The sequence below is a fragment of the Lithobates pipiens genome, unplaced genomic scaffold (genome assembly GCF_037356315.1).
Source record: "Lithobates pipiens isolate NorthernLeopardFrog02 unplaced genomic scaffold, aLitPip1_a1.2 Scaffold_25, whole genome shotgun sequence".
Lineage (NCBI taxonomy): Eukaryota > Metazoa > Chordata > Amphibia > Anura > Ranidae > Lithobates > Lithobates pipiens.
This window is the reverse complement of record NW_027507787.1, coordinates 244,000,018-244,009,522: the sequence shown is the minus strand read 5'-3', so window position 1 is coordinate 244,009,522 and position 9,505 is coordinate 244,000,018. Positions and strand designations below refer to the sequence as shown.

The 9,505-nt window shown below is 46.4% G+C and overlaps 1 non-coding gene across 1 annotated transcript; it reads right to left on the bottom strand.

Moving 5' to 3' along the window:
• Window positions 1-555: 555 nt before the first annotated feature.
• On the bottom strand, window positions 556-627 carry TRNAE-UUC (transfer RNA glutamic acid (anticodon UUC)). The gene has a single exon. It is a non-coding gene; the product is annotated as a tRNA-Glu (tRNA).
• Window positions 628-9,505: the final 8,878 nt, after the last annotated feature.

Sequence of the window (9,505 nt, the reverse complement as noted above, 5' to 3'; positions counted from 1 at the left end):
TCTGCACTGGTGGGCAGTCATGTTGGAACAGGAAGGGGCCGTCCCCAAACTGTTCCCACAAAGTTGGGAGCATAAAATTGTCCAAAATGTCTTGGTATGCTGATGCCTTAAGAGTTCCCTTCATTTGGAACTAAGGGGCCAAGCCCAAACCCTGAAAGACAACCCCCCACACCATAATCCCCCTCCACCAAATGACTTGGACCAGTGCACAAAGCAACGTCCATAAGACATGGATCAGAGAGTTTGGGGTGGAGGAACTTTACTGGCCTTCACCCGATAGACCACCTTTGGGATGAATTAGAGTGGAGACTTGCGAGCCGAGCCTTCTCATCCAACATCACTGCCTGACCTCACAAATGCGCTTCTGGAAGAATGGTCAAGCATTCCCATAGACACATCTCCTAAACCTTGTGGATGGCCTTCCCAGAAGAGTTGAAGCGGTTATAGCCAAAAGACCTGGCTAAAACCTTTGCACAGTACTGAAGAGAGAACATTGTATATACAGATATCATGGAAAGTTGGGTGACACCAGCTGAGACAGCCATCTTGTGAGATTGTGTTGGCCGGGAATCGAACCCGGGTCAACTGCTTGAAAAGCAGCTATGCTCACCACTGCACCACCAACACAAAGTAGCATGTTTTTGGAGTGTGGGAGGAAACCGGAGTACCCGGAGGAAACCCACGCAAGCACAGGGAGAACATGCAAACTCCATGCAGATAGTGTCCTGGTCAGGATTTGAACCATGGACCCAAGTGCTGCAAGGCTCACCACTAAGCCTCTGTGCTGCCCACATGCGGCCTCTGTACGTGGCCTACAATATTGGTGATGTCCTTTGTGTGGAATGGGATAAATACATGTCCTCTGGTCTGTATAGTGTCTCTACTCCATGGATAGGATCTGTCTTATGTAAGAGGACATGAGCTAGCCATGGGGGTGACCTGAAATGTAGACAGGCAGGGACAGGACAACTCATTTAAATGTGGAAGCCTGGCTCTTCATTCTTCTAGGAACAGCCAATTGTCTTGTCTCTCACTACCCCCTCTCTTCCTACACCCCCCTCCCCCACTTCTTACACCCCCTCCCCCTTCTCTCACTACCCCCTCTCTTCCTACACCCCCTCCCCCTCTTCTTACACCCACTACCCCTTCTGTTCCTACACCCCCCCACTTCTTACATCCCTCTCCCACTACCCCCTCCCCCTCTCTTACTACCCCTCTCTTCCTACTCCCCCCTCCCCAACCTCTCACTACCCCGCACTTCTTACACCTCCTCCTTGTCTACTTATTTTAATTCCCAGCATGGATTTCCTTTTCTGGTAATACAGCACCACTCAACGTTGGAAATTGTCCATAGATCTTTTCACGTTTTTCCTACGACGTGCGACGCTTGGATGGACAGTAAATGTAGTCCATCGTGGCCTATGGCCGGAACCCATCGCTGAGGTCATGTATGTGGCTAGAAAGCTCGGATCACTCCAAGGCCCAGTATTCTTCCTCTTAGGTGCGACGCTGGCAATGGGAAATCCGGTCTCCTCCATAGTGCTCTCTGCAATTTTGCTTGGTGGAAGGATGACAGCATTTGCTGGAAGAATGATGTCACTTGGTGGAATGCTGTCATCACTCACTGACATGATGCCACTCTTCGTTGGCTGGCATAGCGGGTCACGTAGGTAATCCTGAGGAGATGCATGTTTGGAAACAGGTACATCTGTCTCTTCCACAGTGCTGGCCACATTTTCACTTGGAGGAATGATGTCCTGGCTTGTTGGGATTATGTTGCCAACCTTGATCACTTTGGATGGCCTGCGCTTCTTTACTGACCGGCATAAATCCCGTACATGGGCACGGATGAGATCCCTAGGAGGAGCGACTCTGGGAATAGGAAAGTCAACCTCCTCCATGCTGCTCTCTTCATCTTCACTTGGAGGAATGATGTCCTCAGTTGCTGGTAGAATAGCGTCACTTGGTGGGGTGATGTTGCTACTTGTTGGTCTGAACAGTCTGTAGAATGGCTTGAAATATATTACGAGCAGTACCACCAGCATGGCGATAAACCCCAGAAAGCATTCTGACTGGTGCTCAGTAACAATTTTTATAAGTACGGGTAGGACTGTGTTCTCTAGGGTCACCCACCCCTTGGACCCGACTGACCAGAGCCCAGTGACCACCCATTGGTACCATTCACCAGCATTTATGAGCAGGGGTGGGACTGTGTTCTCTAAGGCTGCCCACCCCTTGGACCCGACTGACCAGAGCCCAGTGACAACCCATTGGTACCATTCACCAGCATTTATGAGCAGGGGTGGGACTGTGTTCTCTAGGGTCACCCACCCCTTGGACCCGACTGACCAGAGCCCAGTGACCACCCATTGGTACCATTCACCAGCATTTATGAGCAGGGGTGGGACTGTGTTCTCTAAGGCTGCCCACCCCTTGGACCCGACTGACCAGAGCCCAGTGACCAGCCATTGGTACCATTCACCAGCGATTATAGGCAGGGGTAGGATTATGTTCTCAAAGGCTGGCCCCCTGTTGTTCCAGATATAGATCAGTAGATGTATGAATCCTCTCAGCTGCAGGAACTTCAAATAGTATTCTAATATTCTGGCCAGGAAATTTTGGTGCAGAATGTTCTTCAGAATGTAAATACATATCATGACAGCCCATGGGAACAAGATTCTAAAAATCAATGGAATCTGCACCGGCTGCTGCGTTGTTCTCGTGATCCCCTCCTTATGTTCCATGCGGATCTCTGGGGACTCTCTGATGTCATTTCTGGGTACAGCCCATGGCTGCTGCGTTGTTTTCAGGATCCCCTCCTTATGTTCCATGCGGATCTCTGAGGGGTCATTCTCCAATTGTCTGACCATTTCCTTCACGGGTTCTTGGGTCATCTTCATGTCTCCCTCCATGTGGAACTCTGGGGAGTCTTTGATGTCATTTCTGTGTACTTCCCATGGAAGCATTACTATAAAAAAGATGGCAAGAATAAAATTCCTCATCTTTTTTTTTTTTTTATATAGAGTAATTGAGAAATAAATTCAATTACAGTCGCTAGATAAGTAGTAAATGTCAATAAATGCCAATCACTACAGAAATCAGAACGATTACGCTGAGTCTTCTGAGATATAAAGCAATGCAAATACAGGAACTCTGTAAGGAAGCAGCTTACTCTGCTGAAAGCAAATCTCAACTGACACTTATGGCTCTGCACACACTATTTATAACCGCCAGAGGTCAGGTGTCACTATGACAACACAGTGTGCCAGGTCATGTGACCTGCACTCTGTGACATCATAGGGAGTGGTCTTGTGAGCCAATAAGATTGCAGCAGGGGAAGCTGAGCAGTGGCTGCTGCGATCTGATTGGCTACATATTGGATAAACAAGAATGTTTCCTATTGGGAATCCGTAGGTATAATAAGAGACTTTATGAGAATAATGGAGTCATGGGAGGAATATTAATATGATTTATAGTCTGTAGGGGCAAATTACACAGAAATACATAAATATAGTTATTAGATCAGATCATCATTTTGTTACTAATATTATCATAAATTATTTTATTAAAGTGTACATACATATATATATATATATATATATATATATATATATATATATATATAAATTATTTTATTAAAAATAAATAACTTTAGTTTATTAATAAAATAAATAGTAATAATAATTTGAATACATTTAAATTTAATAATAATAATAATAATAAAATATATATATATAATTGTTGTTGGTATAATATAAATTGTAATAATATGTATTATTTTAAATGATTGAATATTATGGTAAATCTTTCCAGAAATAATAAGATTAGTAAGTGGAATAATAATAATGATATAATAAAACAGTTGCCTGTACATCCTCGGGTGTAATGCACACAGGTGCCGGTAGAGGGAAGCAACATTCATCTCCTCCTGTAGGATCCCATCACCATAGATATCCTCCTGTAACACCCATCACTATAGAACTCCGGCAGATCGGTGTGCCCCGGTGGTCGGGGTGGATGGAGGGTGGGGGTGGGGAAGCTGCGCCCCGGGGTGGCCGGGAAGGGGAAGTGCTGGAAGAAGGGACACAGCAGTGAGTGGAACCCCCGAGGGGAGGAGACACCGGGGGGGAGGGGAGGAGTCATTATTGTTATTGTCTGTCATCATTATTATCAATAAAGATTTGTAATCCTCACCATGTAATAATAGAATGGTGCATTGTATGTCATGTGATCAGCACTGCCCATCCCCCACCCACCTCTTATTACCCACAATCCTCATTATTATTCTCATTAGTATTATTTGTACATTTATATATGGGGGGCTCCTTGTCCTCCTGACCCCCCTATTCCTGGACGGTCACAACTGCTGTTTTTACCTCTTGTTTGTGATAACAGCAAGGACTGCTGCTCCTCTGAAAAGCAACCCACACAGATCGCTCTTCAGAGGCATTTGTCAGGCGGTAAAGAAGCGATATGTTGCCTCCTCAGCTGTTCTAAGTCGGTAAATGCCTCATCACCGTGCAATGCACACAGCTGTAGGTGGCAGTGCAGCCCCATTCACCCCGGGTACACCCCCAGCTAAAGGGGGGGGCAGTCGGGGGGGGGGGTAAAACCATCTCCACCATGTGTTTTTACCACCCCTCCGACTTGACATGTGAGCAAGCCCTTGGCTCACCTCTGTGCGGCTGCATGTAAAGCGGCCTATTCATTTCAATGGGCTTCCCTACCCGCAGGAACGCCGGGAGAGAAGTCCCCGCCCCCTTTTTTTCATTAAATTGCGCCGCACCAAAAGCCCCCCCCGTGTTTGCCAATGTGTGGGGTACCATTAATAATGAATGGCGCCCCTAAAGAGCACAACATTTGTCGGGGTGTCGGGAAGCGAACGACACACAATAACGAGATCCGAGCCTTGGACAGGGGCGCCCCCAAGACTGAAAATACTAAAAAAAAAAAAAAAATCTTAGTTTCTGTTGGTAAAGTTTGTAAATGCCACTGATTGGTGTCACTGACGGGCGGCACTGATAGGTGGCACTGACAAATATACATGTGGCGCTGGTACTGAACAGATCCTCCAGTACTGAAGTCCAAGTGGCCAGTGATCTGCTATGCAGCCTAAAAATAGTCTATTGATTCAGGGCAGCCTTAGCAGGGAAGCAGAAGCGATCTCCAAGATATGCAAAGAAAAACAAATGCAGGCGCCTCTGAGTCAGACTGTAAAGTGTGTATTCATAAAAACACTATGGGGGATGATTTACCAAAACTGGAGAATGTAAAATCTGGTGCAGCTGTACATGGGAGCCAATCAGCTTCTAGCGTCAGCTTGTTCAATTCATCTTTCACAATAAATCCTGGAAGCTGATTGGTTTCCTTTACAGACCTGCACCAGATTTTACACTCTCCATTCTTAGTAAATCACCCCCTGTGTGTTTTTATTAACCACTCGCTTGCCGGGCACTAAAAACCCCCCTCCTGCCCAGACCGATTTTTTAGCTGTCAGCGCCGTCGCACTTTGAATGACAATTGCGCGGTCGTGCTACACTGTACACAAACAAAATTTTTATCATTTTTTTCCCACAAATAGAGCTTTCTTTTGGAGGTATTTAATCACCACAGGGGTTTTTTATTTTTTGCGGCATAAGTGAAAACAAGCGAAAATTTTGAAAGAAACACCACTTTTTTTTAGTTTCTATGATAACATTTTGCAAATAAGTCATTTTTGTTCATAAATTTGGGCCAAAATGTATACGGCTACATCTCTTTGGTAAAAATAAACCAAATTAGTGGATATTATTTAGTCTGTTTAAAAGTTATAGAGTCTACAAGCTGTGGTGCAAATCATTGAAAATTGGTCACACCTGATGCACTGACGGCCTATCTCATTTCTTGAGGCTCTGAAATGTCAGGAAAGTACAAATACCCCCCAAATGACCCCTTTTTGAAAAGTAGACAGTCCAAGGTATTTAGTAAGAGGCATGGTGAGTTTTTTGAAGTTGTAATTTTTCCCCACAATTCTTGGTAAAAAGAAGAATGTTTTTTTTGTTTGTTTTTTTTTTTTTTTACAAAATTGTCATAATAACAAGTTATTTCTCATACACGGCATATGCATACTTCCAATTACACCCCAAAATACATTCTGCAACTCTTCCCGAGTATGGCGATACCACATGTGTGGGACTTTTACACAGGCTGGCCACACAGAGAAGTCCAACATGCAGGGAGCGCCGTCAGGTGTTCTAGGAGCATAAATGACACCTCTAATTTCCTAACGACGTATTACATTTGTGAAGGCCCTGGAGCACCAGGACAGTAGAATTACCCACAAAATGACCCCATTTTGGAAAGAAAACACCCCAACGTATATTCTATGAGGCATAATGAGTCTTTTGAGCGGTTAATTTTTTTACTCAAGTCTTCGGAAAACGTGGAAAGAAAATGAAAACATATTTTTTTTACACAAAGTGGTAAAAGATATTTCTAACTCAAAGCATGTACATAGTAACAATTACACCCCAAAACACATTCTGCTACTCATCCTGAGTATGGCGATACCACATGTGTGGGACTTTTACACAGCCTGGCCATATACAGAGGTCCAACATGGAAGTGGTACCTTCAGGCGTTCTAGGAGCATAAATGACACATCTAATTTCGTTCCTACCCATCACACTTTTGAAGGTCCTGGAGCATCAGGACAATAGAATTACCCACAAAATGACCCCATTTTGGAAAGCAAACACCCCAATGTGTATTCTATGAGGCATGGGCTGCAAATAGGTACTCGGATACTCCGACGGGCTGGTGACAGGTACTCAGGTACTCCGAGGGGCTGGTGACAGGTACTCGGGTACTCTGACGGGCTGGTGACAGGCACTCGGGGTACTCAGATGGGCTGTGACAGGTACTCAGGTACTCAGATGGGCTGTGACAGGTACTCAGGTACTCCGATGGGCTGGTGACAGGTATTCGGGTACTCTGATGGGCTGTGACAGGTACTCGGGTACTCCGACGGGCTGGTGACAGGTACTCGGGTACTCAGATGGACCGTGACAGGTACTCGGGTACTCAGATGAACTGTGACAGGTACTCGGGTACTCAGATGGACTGTGACAGGTACTCAGATGGGCTGGAACAGGTACTCAGGTGGGCTGGGACAGGTACTCAGGTGCTCGGGTACTCAAATGGGCTGTGACAGGTACTCGGGTACTCAGATGGGATGTGACAGGTACTCGGGTACTCAGGCACTCAGATAGGCTGACAGGTACTCAGATAGGCTGACAGGTACTCAGATTGGCTGACATGTACTCAGATGGGCTGACAGGTACTCAGGTACTCAGGTACTCATATGGGCTGGGACAGGTACTCGGGTACTCAGTTGGACTGTGACAGGTACTTGGGTACTCAGATGGGGTGTGACAGGTACTCAGGTACTCAGATGGGCTGTGACAGGTACTCAGGTACTCAGATGGGCTGAGACAGGTACTCGGGTACTCAGATGGGCTGTGGCAGGTACTCGGGTACTCAGATGGGCTGTGACAGGTACGCGGGTACTCAGATGGGATGTGACAGGTACTCGGGTACTCAGATGGGCTGACAGGTACTCAGGTGGGCTGACAGGTACTCAGGTAATCAGGTACACAGATGGGCTGACAGGTACTCGGGTACTCAGATGGGCTGACAGGTACTCAGGTACTCGGGTACTCAGGTACTCGGGTACTCAGATGGGCTGACAGGTACTCGGGTGCTCAGATGGGCTGACAGGTTCTCAGGTACTCGGGTACTCAGATGGGCTGACAGATACTCAGGTACTTGGGTACACAGATGGGCTGACAGATACTCAGGTACTTGGGTACACAGATGGGCTGACAGATACTCAGGTACTCGGGTACACAGATGGGCTGTGATGGGTGGTGACAGGTACTTTGATGGGTGATGACAGGTACTTTGATGGGTGGTGACAGGTCCTCTTTAATGGGGGGGTAATCAGTGTGTGAGGAGGAGAACCCGGTAACATCTCGTTACCGCGGTTTGTTTACATTCTGTCACCGGCTGTAATTGGACACAGCCGGTCACGTGGTAAAGAGCCAATTTCATTGGCTCTTTACTGCGATCGGGGTTGGGCTGTATCAGGGTGACAAGCCGCATCCCCGATCGCCGCTCTGCGCGCGCCCTAGGCGCGTGCACAAGCCCTATAACGGCAGAGTACATGTGACCAGCTGTGATTGGACACGGCCGGTCACATCTATCAGGGGGGGGGGGGGGGCGATGGGGCGGAAATCCCACAGATCGGGGGACACAGCTCATCCACGAGGGGCCCGCAGGAGCTGCGCAATACCGAGGCCGTCATATGACATCCACCCAGGATGGGAGATCCCATCTGTGGCCGTCATTTGACTATGGCCCGGTATTGAAGTGGTGAAAGGTGAAGGAGAGACTTGGGGTCTTTTGGAGTCCAGATCTCTCCATAAAGAGGACCTGTCATCCTTATTTCTATTACAAGGGATGATTACATTCCTTGTAAGAGAAATAAAAGTGATTTAAAAAAAATAAATAAAAAATTAAAGGGTCAGGGTAAAAATAATTAATTCAAATAATAATAAATAACAAATAATAATATATTAATACATTCAAATAAATAAGAAACAAAATGTAAACGCCCCCCCCCCATCCCTCCATGCTCTCACGCAGAAGTGAATGCATACGTAATTGGGGATATTTTCCTTAATATTTTATTATCTGTTCATTTATCTCATACTACCATATTTTGAGTTTAACCACTTAAGGACCACCTCACGCCGATGTACGTCGGCAGAATGGCATGGCTGAGCACAAGCACGTACCTGTACGTTGCTTTTTAAGTGCCGCCGGTGGCGCGCTCCCGACTCGGTCCTGAGCTCCTTGACCGTGTCCGCAGGACTAGCGGACCCGATCACCGCTGGTGTCCCACGATCGGGTCACAGAGCTGAAGAACTTCCTACTGTGGCTGTCACCGATCGTCTCTTCCCTGTTATAGGGAAAGACAATCAGTGATGTCACATGCCAGGCCACGCCCCCCCCTACAATAAAAAAAAACACATAACGTCATACATAACACCTACACTGCCCCCTAGTGGTTAACACCTTCACTGCCAGTGTCATTTACACAGGCATCACTGCATTTAAATAGCACTGATTGCTGTATAAATGACAATGGTCCCAAAAATGTCCGATGTGTCCACCATAATGTCGCAGTCACAATAAAAATCGCTGATCGCCGCCATTACTAGACGCAGTGCCGAATCGCAAAAACGGGCCTGGTACTTTGGCTGCAAATTGGTCCGGGGCTTAAGTGGTTAAGTATACTGCAGAATTTTTTAGCACCGCACATTGGGTATATATGTTCACATTGTCACATTTTGAGGAAGTGGTGGGTCCTGGCAGCTATTTCATAGTATTTTTTTATTTTTTGGGGTTTTTGATGTTTTATTTGAATTTTTTTTTTGAGTATTACGTTTTGGCAGCTCACAAG